The sequence below is a fragment of the Vespa crabro genome, unplaced genomic scaffold, assembly GCF_910589235.1.
Source record: "Vespa crabro unplaced genomic scaffold, iyVesCrab1.2, whole genome shotgun sequence".
NCBI lineage: Eukaryota > Metazoa > Arthropoda > Insecta > Hymenoptera > Vespidae > Vespa > Vespa crabro.
In genome coordinates this window covers 5,602,708-5,620,865 of record NW_025813595.1, presented here as the reverse complement: position 1 = coordinate 5,620,865, position 18,158 = coordinate 5,602,708, and positions in this window count along the sequence as shown.

The window sequence follows — 18,158 nt, the reverse complement described above, 5'->3', positions numbered from 1 at the left end:
TAATGTTACTATTATCGTTATTAAAGTTATTATTTTTATTATCGTTTTTACCTTTATTATTGTTATTAATAATAATTTTATTATTATTGTTATTAAAATTATTAATTTTATTATTGTTATTATTGATATTATTTTTGTCGATATAATCGTTAATATTGTTATTATTATTATCGAATTGATCGATATGATCGTATTTATTATTATCATTATTACCGTTATTATTGCTATTAGCGTTATAATTACTATTATTATTATCGTTATTATCGTAATTAACGTTTTTATTTTTACTATTCTAATTATTGTTATTATTATCGTTAATATGGTTATTATCGTTATTTTCATTATTATTATTATACTTATTATCGTTATTATCGTTGTTAATGTTATTATTATTATTACTATTATTGATGTTAACGTTAATAATGTTATTATTATTATCGATATTATCGTTATTGTCGTTATTGTTATGATTGATAATATCGTTATTATTGTTACTATGGTTATTTTAATTATAGATATTATCGTTAATAACCGTATTATTGTTATTATTGTTATTATTGTTATTATTAAACTATTATTATCGTTATTATTGTTTTTAACGTTATATAGTATTATAATTGTTATTATTACTACTATTATTATTGTTATTATCGTTATTATCAGTATTATTGTAATTATTATAAATATTAATATCGTTAATAGGATTTTAATTTTTATTATTGCTATTATCGGCATTATAATTGTAATCGTTATTATCGTTATTATTGTTATTATTACTGTCATTATTATCGTTAATATCGTTGTTATCTTTGTTATTAATACTATTATTATTGTTATTATCCTTTTTATTGTTATTATTATTATCATCGTTATTATCGGTATTATCGTTATTACTGTAATTATTATTATTGTTATAATTTTTATTTATATTATTGTGAATAATGTTATTATTATTATCGATATTATCGTTATAATTATTATTATTATTTTGTCGTTAGTATCTATAATATGGTTATTATTACTATAACCATTATTATCTCTATAATCGTTATTCTCGTTATTAGTGTTATTACTTTCTTTATTACTACTATTATGATTGTTATTATCGTTATAGTTGTTATTATTATTATCGTTAGAATCATTTACATCGATATTATCTTTATTATTAATATTATTATCATTGTTATTATCGTTATTATCGTTATTATCATTATTAGTGTTCTTATTGTTATTATTACTATTATTATTTTTGTTATTCTCGTTATTATCAGTATTATTGCTATTTTTTTAATATTGATATTTTTATTAGGATTATAATTGTTATTATCGTTGTTATTGTTATTGCTATTTTTCTTATTATCGTAAATATCGTTATTAACTTAATTATTACTATTATTATTGTTATTATCGTTATTATCGGTATTCTCTTTGTTAACGTTATTATCGTCATTATTGTTATTATTACTGTCATTATTATCGGTAATATCGTTGCTATCTTTATTATTATTATTATTATTATTGTTATTATCGTTATTATGGTTAATATTATTATCGTTAACATTGTTATAATCGTTATTATCGTTATTATTGTTATTATTGTTATTATTACTACTACTGTTATCGTTATAATCGTTATTATAGTTATTATTCTTAATTTAGTTAGTATTACCTCTATTATTATCATTATTATTGCTGTTATTATTATTATCGTTAGATACTTTTGTATCGTTATTACCTTTATTATTACTATTATTATCATTGTTATTATCGTTAATTTTGTTATTATAATTATTATCGATATTATCGTTATTATTATAAATAAAATATAGGTATTATCGTTATTATTGCTTCTGTTGTTGTTATTATTATCGCTATTAGTGTTAGCAACGTTATTACCGTTATTATCTTTAATAATATTATTATTATAAACGTTAATATCGTTATTGCCATTGATATACTTATTATCTTCATTATTAGTATTATTATTATCGTTATTATCATTATTATCGTTATATTTGTTATTAATATTATAGTTGTCACCGTTATAATACTTACTTTCTTTTTTATTATTATTATTATTAATGTGTTAATCGTTATTATCGTTGTTTATATCTTTACTATCTTTATTATTATTATTTATATTGCCGTTATTATCCTTATTATCGTTATTACTATTACTACTATTGTCGCCTGTATCGTTAATACCATATCGTTATTATATTTATTATAGTTATTAATGTCGTTATTAGTAATATTATTATCGTTATTATGGTTATTATCGTATTTATTGTTATTATTGTTATTATTACTATTATTATTATTGTCATAATCGTTATTATTATTAATATTATTATTATTATTATTAATTTATTATTATTTTTGACGTCATTATCTTTATTATCGATATTATTTTTATTATTAATATTGTCGTTACTATCGTTATTATAGTTATAATTGTTATTAATATTATATTTGTCACCGTTATTATACTTACTTCCGTTATTATTATTATTAATATTAATGTATTTTACGTAGTTTTCGTTAATAGAGATATAACTATTTTATTTAATATCGTTATTATTGTCGTTTTTATTACCCTTATTATCGATTTTATTTCATCTAGTACCATAAATATTATTCTTATTATTATCATTATAAACTTTATGATCGGTTATTATCATCTTCCCTATCGTTATTATTATTATCGATATTATCGTCATTATGGTTATTATTGTTACAATTGATATTTTATTATTATTCTTTGTCGTTATTATCTTTATTATTATTATCGATATTATCGTTAATATCGTTGTTATCTATATTATTGTTATAATTATTATCGTAAATATCGTTATTATCGTTAATAATATTACTACTAATATCGTTATTGTCGTTATTATTATAATCGTTACTATCGTCATTATCATTATTATAGTTATTAGCATACTCACCGTTATTATCGTTAATATCGTTATAATCTTTATTATTATTATAATTATTATTATTATTATTATTATTATTATTATTATTATTATTATTATTATTATTATTATCGATATTATCGTTATTATCGGTATAATCGTTATTATTATTATTACTATTTTCATTATAATCGTAAATATAATTATCGTTATTATCTTTATTGTCATTATTATTGTTATTATTGATATTACTACTCCTACTATTATCGCTATTATCGTCATCGACTTTATTATCTTCTTCATTATTATTATCAATATTATTGTCGTTTTTATAGTTATTATCGTTATAATCATTATTATAGATATTTTCATTATTATTATTATCATAATTATCGTTGTTGTCGTTATTTTCGTTGTAATTGTTATAATTAATATCGCTATTATCTTTATTATCGTTATTATCGTTATTAATGTTGTTATTATTATTATTATTATTATTATTATTATCATTATTATCGTTATTATCGTTGTTAACCTTATTAATATTATTAATATTGTCGTTATTGTCGTTATTACTATTATCGTTATTATCGTTATTATCGTCAACAGTATTATTATTATTACGGTTATCATCGTTTTTATTGATATTAATGTTTATGTTGCTATTATCGTATTTATCCTTACTAACGTAATTATGATTATTATTATCGACGTCATTTACTTTATAATTATTATCGATATAATCATTATTATCGTTATTACCATTACTATTATTATTACTTTTGTCGTCATTATCGTTATTATTATTGTCGATATTATCGTTATTACTATTATAATAAATGTCGTTATTTTCGTTATTATCGTTATTATCTATATTTTTGTTATTATTATTACCGATGTTATCGTTATTATCCTTATCAACGATATTATTATTATTATTATTGTCGTTATTTTCGATATAATTATTATCGCTATTATCATTATTATCGTTATTATTATTAATATTATTGTCTTTATTATCGTTATTTACTTTAATGTTATTACCCTTATTATCGTTATTACCTTTATTTTTACTACTATTTATATCGTTCTTATCGTTATTATTGCTATTTTCGTTAATATTATTATTATTATTATTATCGCTATCATCGTTATTTTCGTTATTATGGTTATTATCGTTTTTGTAGTTATTATTATTATAGTTCTTATTACTATTAACGTTATTATCGTCATTATCGTTATTATATTAATTGTTTTTATTATTATTATCGCTTGTATCATTATTATCGTTATTATGTTCTTTATTATTATAATTATTATCTTTATTAGTACTATCTTTATAATCATTAATATAGTCTCTTATTATTATTATTGTTATTATCCTTGTCATTGTTATTATTATTATTATTATAATCTTTATTATATTTATTGTTTTCATTAATATTATTGTTCTTATCGTTTATATCGTTATTATATTAATTGTTATAATTTTTATTATTATCTATATTATCTTTATAATCATAATTATTATTTTTAGTATTTCGTTATTATCGTTATCATTATTATTGTTATTATCAGAATTATCGTAATTTTCGTTATTACTGTCATTATTGTTATTATTGTTATCGCTATTATCGATATTGTCGTTATTATTGTTATTATAAATATCTTTATTATCGTTATTATTGCTATTATTCTTCATATTATTATTATTATTATCGTTTTTTTGGTAGTATTGTTATTATTGTTATAATTATTATCGTTATTATTAATAACGTTAACATCATTATCGATATTATTGTTATTATTGTTAGTATTACTACTACTGTTATCGTTAATATCGTTATTTTTGTTATTATTATTATTATTATTAATATTATTATTATAGTAAATTCCGTTATCATCGTTATTGTTACTATTATTATTATCGTTATGATCGTTATTGTCGTTATTATCGTAATTATAGATATTATTGCTTTTATTATTCTTATTATTATCGTTATTACCTTTATTATCTTTATTTTCGTTAATATTGTTTTTATTATTATCTCTATTAGCGTTAATATCGTTATTATCTTTTTTATCAATATTATTATTATTTTTATTATCGTTCATATCGTTATTATCGTTATTATTATTATCCTAAATATAGTCACTATCGTTATTATTATTACTACTATTATCGGTATTATTGTTGTTATTATAATAGTTATTATCATTATTATCGTTATTAACGTTATTATTTCTATTAATAATAATGTTATTATTATCGTTATTATGATTATTATTTTTAATATTGTTTTTATTTTTATTATTTTTATCGATGTAATCGTTAATATTGTTAATATTATTTTTGAAATTTTTGAAATAATCGTTTTTATTATTATCGTTATTATAGTTATTATTGCAATTATTGTTATAATTACTAATATTATTATCGTAATTAACGTAATTAACGTTATTATTATTACTATTATTATTATTATTATTATTATTATTATTATTATTATTATTATTATTATTATCGTTGTTATCGTTATTATGGTTATTGTCGATATTGGTATTATTATTATTATCATTAATATTATTATTATTATTATTATTATTATTATTATAGTTATTATAGTTATTATTGTTATTATCGTTTTTGTTATCATTGATAACATCGTTATTATTATTAATATGGTTATTATAATTATCGTTATTATCGTTAATAACCTTATTATCGCTTTTAACTTTATTAGTGTTATTATTGCTATTATTACTACTATTATTATCGTTATTATCGTTATTATCAGTATTATTGTTATTATTATAAATATTAATATTGTTATTAGGATTATAATTGTTATTATCGTTATTATCTGTTTTATAATTGTTATCGTTATTATCGTTGTTATCTTTATTATGATTAATATTATTATAGTTATTATCCTTTTTATAGTTATTATTAGTATCATTGTAATTATCGGTATTACCTTTATTACTTTCATTATTATTATTATTATTATTTTTATAGATTATTAAATAGATATTATCTTTATTATTGTTATTAATATTAGTACTATTGTCGTTATTATGGTTAATACCATATCGTTATTTTATTTATTATAGTTATTAAGGTCAATATTATTATTATTATTATCATTATTATATTTAATGTTGCTATTATTAATATCGAAATTAATGTTATTTCCGTTATTATTGATATAGTTAATATAGTTATTAACCTTATTATTGTTGTTATCGTTATTATCATTTCTATTGTTGTTATTATTATTGTCGTATTATCGTTACTGTTATTATTTTTATTATTGTTATAATCGTTGTTATTGTACTTATTAGTATTATTATTATAGCTTTTATCTTTATTTTCGATAATATCGTTATTATCTTTATTATTATTAATTTTATTGCTGTTATTATCGTTATTATCGTTATTACTATTACTACTATTGTCGTCATTATCGTTAATACCTTATCGTTATTATATTTATTAGAGTTATTAATGTCATTATTATTATTTTTATCGTTATTATCGTTATTATCGTTATTATTGTTATTATTGTTAATATAACTATTATTATTATCGTTATTATTGTTATTAATAATAATGATATTATTATCGTTATTATGGTTATTATTTTTATTATCATTATTACCGTTAGTATCGTTATAAACGTTATTATTATTACTATTATAAACATCGTTATCATTATTATTGTTACTTACAATAATAATATTATTATTATTATCGTTATTATCGTTATTATTATAGTTGCTATTATCGTTATGATCGTTATTATTGTTATGAATACAATTATTAATATCGAAAATATCGTAAATATTGTTATTAAAATTATCGATATTATCGTTATCATCGTTATTATTGTTATCGTTATTATCGTTATTAGTATCATCGCTATTATCGTTATTATCGTCACTATCGTTATTATAGCTGTTACTATTATTATTTTTATTATCGTTATTATCACTATTATCATTAATATTGTAATTATCTTTATTATTGTTATATAATTATTGTTATTATCGTTATTAGTGTTATTAACGATATTATTGTTATTATGATCGATGTCATCGTTATTACCCTCAATATACTTAATTTTATTATTATTATTATAGTCATTTTCATCGTTAATATTGTTATTATTACTATTGTTATTATCATAATTATCATTATGCTTAATTACCGATATTATCGTCAATATTATCATTGTTATTATCTCTTTATCGTTATTATCGTTATTATTATTATTACATTTGTCGTAAATTTCGTTATTATTATATCGATAATAGCGTTAATATTGTTATTGTAATTATTATAATTGTCGTTATTAACGTTATAATCGTTATTTTCGTTATTATCGTTATAATTGTTATTATTATTATCATTATTACCGTTATTATCGTTATAATTATTATTACAAATGTCGTCATTATCGTTATTATAATTATCTATTTCATCGTTATTATCGTTATTATTGTTATCGTCAATTTTGTTATTTTTGTTATTTTTGTTATTATTACTTCTATTATTATCGATATTATTGTTATTATCTGTCTTATTAATATTATTACTATCATTCTTATCATTATTATTGTTTTTATTGTTACTATAATTGTCGTTCTTTCGTTATAATGCTTATTATAGAAATATAACTATTATAATTATCATTATTATCGTTGTTATCGACATTATTGTTAATATTATTATTGTTCATATCTTCATTATCGTTATTATTGTTATTAATATTATTATTATCGTTACTACCATTATAATCGTTACTATCTTTATAATTGTTATTATTATGGTTTTTTCCGTTAACATCGTTATTATTATTATACGTTGTTATCGTAATATAGTTATATTGTTTTTATTATTATCCTCATTATCGTTCTCACCGTTATTATTGTTTTTATTATTATTGTAATTACAGTGATTATTGTAATTATTATTATTATTATCGATATTATCACTATTATCGTTATTATCATTAATATTGATATTATATTTTTAATTATTATTATTATCGACAATATCTCTATTATCGTTATTATTGTTATTATTATTATCGTTAATATTGTTATTATCTCTTTTAATATTATAATTATTATTGTTATTATTGTTGGTATCGTAATTATAAATATTATCGTTATGATCATTATTATTGTTATTATTATTACTATTTTTATTATTAACTTTATTATAATTATTATCATTAATATTGTTATTATTGTTATTATCGTTATTATTATTATTATTATTACTATTATAATCGATATTATCATTACTATTGTTATTATTATTATTAGTATATTATACTGTTAATATTGATATCATGTTTACTATTATCATTAAAATTATTGTTTTTATCATTACTATCTTGATAATTGGAATACTCAATATCGTTATAATCGTTATTATTATAAATATTGTCATTACTTCTACCATTATTATTGTTATTTTTGTTATTATGATAGCTATTATCTTTATTATCGTTATTATTTTTTTATTATTATTAATAAAGTTGTTATTTTTTTTATCGTGATTAGAGTTATTATTACAACTATTACTTCTGTTATTATCGTTATTATAATTATTATTATGCTTATCAGGATTATTATTGCTATATATTTTAATATCGTTATTATAATTATTCTTATCATTATTATAGTTATTATCTTTTATATTAGTATTATTATTATGATTATTACCGTTATTATCGTTATTATCGTTATTATTATTATTATCTTCGATTTTATCGTAATTATTATATTTATTATCGTTATTGGTCTTATTAATGTTATTATTACTATTACTATTTCCTTTATTATCGTTATTATCATTATTATCGTTATTATTATTATTATTTTTATCGATGTTATCGATATAATTGTTAGTATTATTATTATTAATATCGTTATTCTCATTATTATTATTATCGTTATTATCTTTGATATCGTCACTATCGATATTATCATCATTATTATTGTTATTTTCGTTATTATCGTCATTATCGTTATTATTGTTATTATTATTAATATCATAATTATCGTTATTATTTATATTATTATTATCGTTATTACTGCTGTTATCGTTAATATCGTTATTATGTATATTTTATTATTATCGTTATTATACTATGCTTCTATTATTATTATCGATATTATCGTGATTATAGCTATTATTATTATTATTGTAATCATTCTTATCGTTATTATCGTACATTTTGTTTTTATTATTACTATTATTATCTTCATTAACGTTACTATTGTTATTAATATTTTCGTTATTATCTTTTTTCCTTTTATAATTATTATTATTCTTACTATTATTATTATTATTATCGATATAATAGTTATTATCATTGTTATTGTTATTATATTTATTATTATTATCTTTATTTTCGGTATTATCCTTATTATTGTTATTGTTATAATAGTAAATATCGTTATTATCGTTGTTATCGTTATTATATTTATTCTTATTACCTTTATTTCCGTTATTAGCCTTATTATTGTTTTCGTTATTATATTATTATCGTTATTATTGCTATTATTGTAATTATTAATATCGATATTATCGATTTATCATTATTATCGTTCATATTGTTTTTATTATTGTCGTTATTATAGTTATTATTATTGTAATTATTATCATTATTATCGCTATTTTTGTTATTATCAAGATTTTTATTATTATTATTACCGCTATTATCGTTATTATTGTTATTATCGTTGTTATTACTATTATTATTATCGTTATTATCGTAATTATTATCTATTTTGTCGTTATTAACGTTAATATTTTATCGATATTATAGTTATTATCAATATTTGTGTTATTATTGTTATTATTTCGATTACTATTTCCGTTATTATCGTTATTATCGTTAAGAATAATATTATTATTTTCGTTAATATCGTCCTTCACGTTAATATTGTTATTATTATTACCGTTATTATCGTTTTTATCGTTATTATTGTTATAAATATTATCGATATTATCGTAATTATTGTTGTTATTATTATTATTATCTTCATTATCATTATTATTATTTTTACTATCGTTATTTTCTTTACTATCTTTATTATTATTATTATCTTTGTTATTATCGATATTTTAGTTATTATTGTTATTATCATTATTATTCTTAATATTATGGTCATTATCTTTAGTATCGATGTAATCGTTATTATTGTTATTATTATAATTATTTTTATTATTATCTTTATTTGCGTAATTATGTTTATTATCATTATTATTTTTATAATTATTATCGCTATTAACAATTTTTTTATTATCGTTATTACCGTTATTATTATTTATGCCCTGATCGTTATAATTGTTGATATTATTATTTTTATTATCGTTATTATCATTAATACCGTTATTATCTTTATTATTGTTATTAATGATATTATTACTATTATTAATACCATTATTATCGTAATTATCGTTACTACTGATGCTCTTTTGCCTATTATCGTCATTATGGTTATTGTCGTTATCATCGTTATAATTGTTATTACATTTATCATTATTTGTCGTTTTTATCGTTATTAATTTTATTATTATTACTCTTATTTTCGATATTATCTTTATTTTTATTATGTTAATATCGTTATTATCGTTTTAATCACTATTACCGTTATTGTCATTATTATTATAATCGTTATTATCGTTATTATCGATATTACTGTTACTATTATTATCGGTGTTATCGTCATTATCCTTATCATTGTTATTAATACTGTTATTATTATCGTCATTATCGTTATTATCGTTATTATTGCTATTATTATTATTATTACTGTTATTACTATTATTACCGTTTTTATCTTTATTATCGTTATTATTATTATTATTATCGGTGTTTTCGCTATTATCGTTGTTATTATATTTGTTATTATCGTAATTATCATTATTATCTTTTTTATCGTTATTATTGTAATTATTGGTATTATTACTACCATTATTATCATTATTTTCGTTGTAACCATTAATATTATTATTATTATTATTATTATTATTATTATTATTATTACTGTCCTTATTATCGTTATAATCGCTATTATCGTTATTATTGATATTATTGTTATTATTATTATCTTTATTATCGTTATTTTCAATAACATCGTTATTATCTTTATTATTATTATTTTTATTATTATTATTGTGTCATTATTATCTTTATTATTGTTATTATTATTGATATTATTATTATTATTATCTTTATTATCGTTATTATCGTTATTGTATTTATTAATGTTATTATTATATTCGATATTATCGTTAATATTGTTATTATTATTATCGATATTATCGTAATTATTGCAATTATTATTATCGTTAAAATCGTTTTTTTCGTAATTATAATTATTACTATTTTTATTACTACTATTATTGCTGTTATTATCGTTTTTATAGTTATTATTCTTAATATTGTTAATATTAATACTATTATTATCGTTATTATTTTTATCATTATTAATATTATTATCGTTCTTATCATCATTATAGTTATTATCGATTTTGTTGTTATTATTATTATCGTTAGAATCTTTTACATCGTTAGTATCTTTATTATTACTATTATTATCATTTTTATTATCGTTATTATCGTTATTATCATTATTATTATTGTTATCGTTATTACCGTCATTATTATAATTGTTATTATAGTTATTATCGTTAATATTGTTTTTGTTGTAATTATTATTTTCGCTATTATCGTTAGTATCGTTATTATCGCTATTATTTTTAATACGATTATTGTTATTATCGTTATTATCGTTATTATTAGTATTATTATTGTCGTCATTTTCTTTATTATCATTCTTACTTTTATTATAATTATTATTATTATCGTTATTTTCATTATTATCGTTATTATCGTTATTAAAATTATTATCGTTATTATTATCATCGTTATTATTGTTATTATCGTTTCTACCGTTATACATGTTATTATTATTATTACTTTTATCGTTATGAACGTTAGTAACGTTAATATTATTATCGTAATTGTCGTTATTATTGTTATGGTCATTGCTATTATTATACTTATAATTGTTGTTATTACTATCGTTATTTCTTTATTATCGTTGTAATTCTTATTATTATTATTGTTAATATGGTTATTATCGTAATTTTTGTTCATATAATAATCATTATTATTATTATTATCATCATTATCGTTACTTTCTTTATTATTATTATTATTATTATCGTTATTATCGTTATTATCGTTATTATCGTTATTATCCTTATTATCGTTTTTATTATTATTATTATTGTCGCTTTATATAATTTATAGTTATTACTGTTATTTTCATAATTACCCTTATTATCGATATAATTATTATTATTATTATAGATGTAATTGTTATTATTCTTATTATCGTTAATATTAATATTATTATTGTCGTTATTTTCGTTATAATTATTATAGATATTCTCGTTATTATCGTTATTATTACTATTATTATTGTCCTTATTATCGACATTATCTTTTTTTTTATTACTATATTATCGTTATTATGGTTATTATAGTTATTATTGTTATTATTATTATCGTTATTTTCGTTATTATCGTTTTTATTGTTATTAAAGTTATTATATTTTTTATCGTTCTTGCTGTCATTATTGTTATTATTGGTATTATTATAATCATTATAATCGCTTTTATCGTTATTTATGTTATTATTATTATCGTTATAATCGTTATTATGTTAATTGTTATTATTATTATTATCGTTTATATCATTATTATCGTTATTATTTTTTTTAATATTATAATTATTATCTTTATTATCATTATCTTTATAATCATTATTATAGTCTTTTATTATTATTATTGTTATTATCATTGGTATTGTTATTATTATTGTTATTATTATCGTTATATCGTTATTGTTTTTATTAATATTATTGTTCTTATCGTTTATATCGTTATTATATTAATTATTATAATTATTATTATTATCGATATTATCTTTATAATCGTAATTATTATTATTACTATTCCGTTATCATCGTTATTATTACTATTATTATTATCGTTATGATCATATTTATCGTTATTATCGTTATTATCTTTATTATTATTATTATTATTATCGTTATTATAGTTATTAACATTATTACCGTTATTTTCGTAATTAACCATATTTTAGATATTATTATTATTCTTACAATTATCGTTATTATATTAACAATCGTTATTATTGTTATTATTGTTATTGTTATTATCGTTAGTTATATTTATTATTATTATTATATTATTGTTAATTTCGTTTTTTTGGTATTATTATTACTATAATAATTGACATTAACTTTATTATCGTTACTATTGTTTTCATAAATATAGTTATCACCGTTATTATAATTATTACTACTAGTATTATTACCGTTATTATCGTTATTATCGATATTGTTATTATTATTATTTACATTATAATCGTTATTATCGTTATTATTAATAATATTATTATCTTTATTATTGTTATTAGCCTTATTAATTTTATTATTTTTACCGTTATTATCGTTATTATCGTTATTAACGTCATTAATTTTATTAATATTATCTCAATTATCGATATTATTTTTTTTTTAATATGGCTATTATCGTTTTTACTACTATTACTATGATAATTATTATCGTTTTAAAATTATTATCATTATTGTCTTTAATATTGTAAATATTATCGTTAATATCGTTATTGTTTTTATCGATATTACCATTATTATCGTTATTGTTATTAACGATTCAATCGTTATTTTCGGTATTAAAGTTATTATTGTTATTATTAATATAGATATTATCCTTAATAATGTTATTATTATTATCGATATTATCGTAATTATCGTTATTATTGTTATCATTAAAATCGTTTTTATCGATATTATAATTATTCCTTTTTTACTACTAGTATTATTTTTACTATCGTTCTTATAGTTATTATTCATAATATTGTTATTATTAATTCTATTATTATCGTTATTATCGTTATTGTCGTAATTATATATATTATTATTAATATTATTATCGTTCTTATTATCATAATCGTTACTATCGTTATTGTTGTTATTATTATTACTGTTAGAATATTTTACAGCGTTATTATCCTTATTATCCCTATTATTATCATTGTTATTATCGTTATTATCGTTATTATCATCATTAAAGTTGCTTTCGCTTTTAACGTCATTATTGTAATTATTATTAAAGTTATTATAGTTAATATTGTTTTTGTTGTTATTATTATTATCGCTATTATCGTTTGTATATTTATTATCATTATTTTCTTTAATATGATTATTATTATTGTCGTTATTATCGTTATTATCGTTAGTATCGTTATTATTTTTATTATTATTATCGATGGCAGCGTTATTATACTTCCTTTCGTTATTATTATTAATTTTTTCGTTTATTATTATTAATGTTTGTTATCGTTGTTATCGTTATTATAATTATTACTATTATCTTTAATATAGTTATTATTGTTATTTTCATCACCGTTATTGTCTTTATTATTGCTATTATCATTATTGTCGATGTTAATTTTTTAATCGTTATTATTAAAATCTCTATTATCTTTATTATTCTCTTTATTATTATTGTTATTAATATTATTATCGACATTATCTTTAATATTGTTATTATTTTTAACGATATTATCGTTAATATCGTTATTGTTATTATTGTTATTATCGTTAATATTATTATTAATATTGTCGTCATTATCGTTATTATTATTATCGATATTATCGTTATTATCGTTATTATCGTTATTATAGTTATTATCGTTTTATACTTATTATTATTATTGTTATTATTATTATTATTAACGTTATAATCGGCATTATCGTTATGGATTATTAATGTTATCCTTATTATCGTTAATATTCTTATCAATATTGTTACAACTAACGTTATTATCGTAAATATTGTTATCGTTAATATCGTTATTATGGTTATTATTGTGATTTCCGCAAATAAATGTTATTATTGTTATTATTGTTAATATTACTATTATTATCGTTACTATCGACTTTATTGCTATTATCTTCATTATTCTTATTATTATTATCGTTATTACGTTATTATCTTTATTATTGTTATTATTGTTATTATTATTATTTTCATTATCTTTATTATTATTATTACCGATATTATCGTTATTATCGGTATTCCTGTTATTAATGTTATTATTATTATCAATATTATCGTCAATATTGTTGTTATTATTATCGATGTTATATTTAATATTATTATTATTATCGCATATTTCGATATTATCGTATTTATTATTATCGATATTATCGTTTTTATCTTTATTATCGTTATTATTTATATTATTGTTATTTTTCTATTATTATTATCGTTATTACCGTTATTATCGTTATTATTATTATTATTATTTTGTCGTTATTATCTTTCTTATCTTTATTATTGCTATTATTATTATTATGTTAATAATCGTTATTATCGTTATTATAGTTATTATTGTTATTATTAATATCGATATTATCGAAATTATCATCATTATTGTTGTCGTTAAAATCGTTTTTATCGTTATTATTGTTATTACTTATTTTATTACTACTATTATTATTGTTATTATCTTTATTATAGTTATTATTCTTAATATTGTTATTATTACTTCTATTATAATTGTTATTACCGTGATTGTCGTTATTATTTTTATTATAATTAATATTATTATCGTTGTTGTCATCATAATCGTTATTATCGTATTTGTTATTATTATTATACCGTTATAAACATTTCCATCGTTATTATCTTTATTATTACTATTATTATCATTGTTATTATCGCTATTATCGTTATTATCGTTATTATCATTATTACCGTTGTTATCGTTATTATAGTCATTATTATAATTGTTATTATAGTTTTTATCGTTAATATTGTTTTAGTTGTTATTATTATCATCGCTATTATCAATATTGTCGTTGTTATCTTTTTAATCGTTATTATTATAATAGTTATTATCTTAATTGTCCTTATAATTATTATTGTTATTATAATTATTATCGATATTATTGTTAATATTGTTATTATTATTAACGAAATTATCGATAATATCGTTATTAATATTATTGTTATTATCTTTATTATTGTTATTATCGTTAGTACTATTATTACTCTATTGTAGTTATTATCGTTACTATCTTTAATATGATTATAATTATTATCATTATATCGTTATTATCGTTATTGTCGTAAATATAGATGTTATCTTTATCATTATTATTGTTATTAACGTTATTATCGTAATAGTCGTTATTATTTATATTATTGTTATCGTTTTTATTGTTAATATTGATATTATTATTACTACTATTATCGTTTTTATCGTCATTAAAGTTATTATTATTATTAATATTATTATTATTATTATTGTCGTTATTATCTTTATTATCGTTTTTATTATTATATTTTTTTCTTTATTGACATCATTATGGTTATTATCCTTATTATCATTATTATCGATATTATTATAATTATAATTATTATTATAACCGTTAATATCGTTATTATCGTTATTATCGTTATTATTATTATCGTAATTATCGTTGTTATCGTTATTATTATTATCGATACTATCTTTACCATGTTATTAAGAATATTATAATTATCGTTATTATCTGTAATAAACTTATTATCGCTATTTTGTTATTATTATTATTATTACTACTATTACTATCGTTATTATCTTTATTAATGTTATTATTGTTATTATCTTAATTTTTACTATTAATATTATTGTTGACATCGTTATCATCAGTATTATCATTGTTAACGTTATTATCGTTATTATTATTATTATTGTTGTTATAATTACTACTACTATCGTTATAATCGTTATTATAGTTATAATTCTTGATATTGTTATTACTACTTCTATTATTATCATTAGTATCGTTATTGTCGCTATTATTTTTATTATTATTAGTTTTATAATCTTTCTTATCATCATAGTCATTATTACCGTTATTCTTGTTTTTATTATTATCGTTAGAAACTTTTTTATCGTTACTACCTTTATTATTACTATTATTATCATTGTTATTATCGTTAATATCGTTATTTTCATTATTATCGTTATTGTCGTTATTATCGTTATTATTATAAATTTTCTTATATTTATTATCGTTATTAGTGCTTTTTTTGTTATTCTTATTATTGATATTATCGTGAATATTGTTACAATTATTAACGATATTTTTCTTAATATCGTTATTAATATCATTATTATCGTTAGTATGGTTATTATCGTTATTCTCTTTTATTTGATTATTAATATTAACGTTATTATCGTTATTGCCATTAATGTCTTTATTAATGTTATTATTAGTATTATTATTATCGTTATTATCATTATTATCGTTATTATCGTTATTATTTTTATTATTATTATAATTGTCAACGTTATTATACTTACTTTCCTTATTATTAATTTTATTATTAATGTTATTATTGTTGTTTTCGTCACTATTGTTATTACTATTTTAGTTAATATCGTTATTATTGCTGTTATTATTATTATTATCGTTATTAACGTTATGATCGTTATTATTGTAATTATTACTATTACTATTGTCCTTATAATCGTTATTATTCTTATCGTTATTATCTTTATTATCGATATTATTGTTATTATTGATATTACTACTGCTACTATTATCGCTATTTTCGTCAGGAACGTTATTAAAATTTTCATTATTATTATTAATACTACTGTCGTTTTTATCGTTAATACATTTATTATCGTTATAATAATTATTATCGATATTATTATTATTATTAATATCATAATTATCGTTATTATTGATATTTTCGTTATAATTATTATAATTATTATAATTATTATCGCTATTATCGTTATTATCGTTATTAATGTTATTATTATTATTATTATTATTATTATCTTTATTATTATTATTATTATCTAAATTACCGTTAATAGTGTAGTTATTATTATCGATATTATCGTTATCCTTAATATTATTAACGTTAACATCGTTATTATCGTAATTATCGTTATTTCCATTATTGTTATTATCGTTGATATCGTTGTTATATTTATTATTATTATTATTATTATTATCGTTATAAATATCGTTATTATCGTTATTATTATTACTAATATTAACGTTTTTATCGCTAATTTTTATTATAA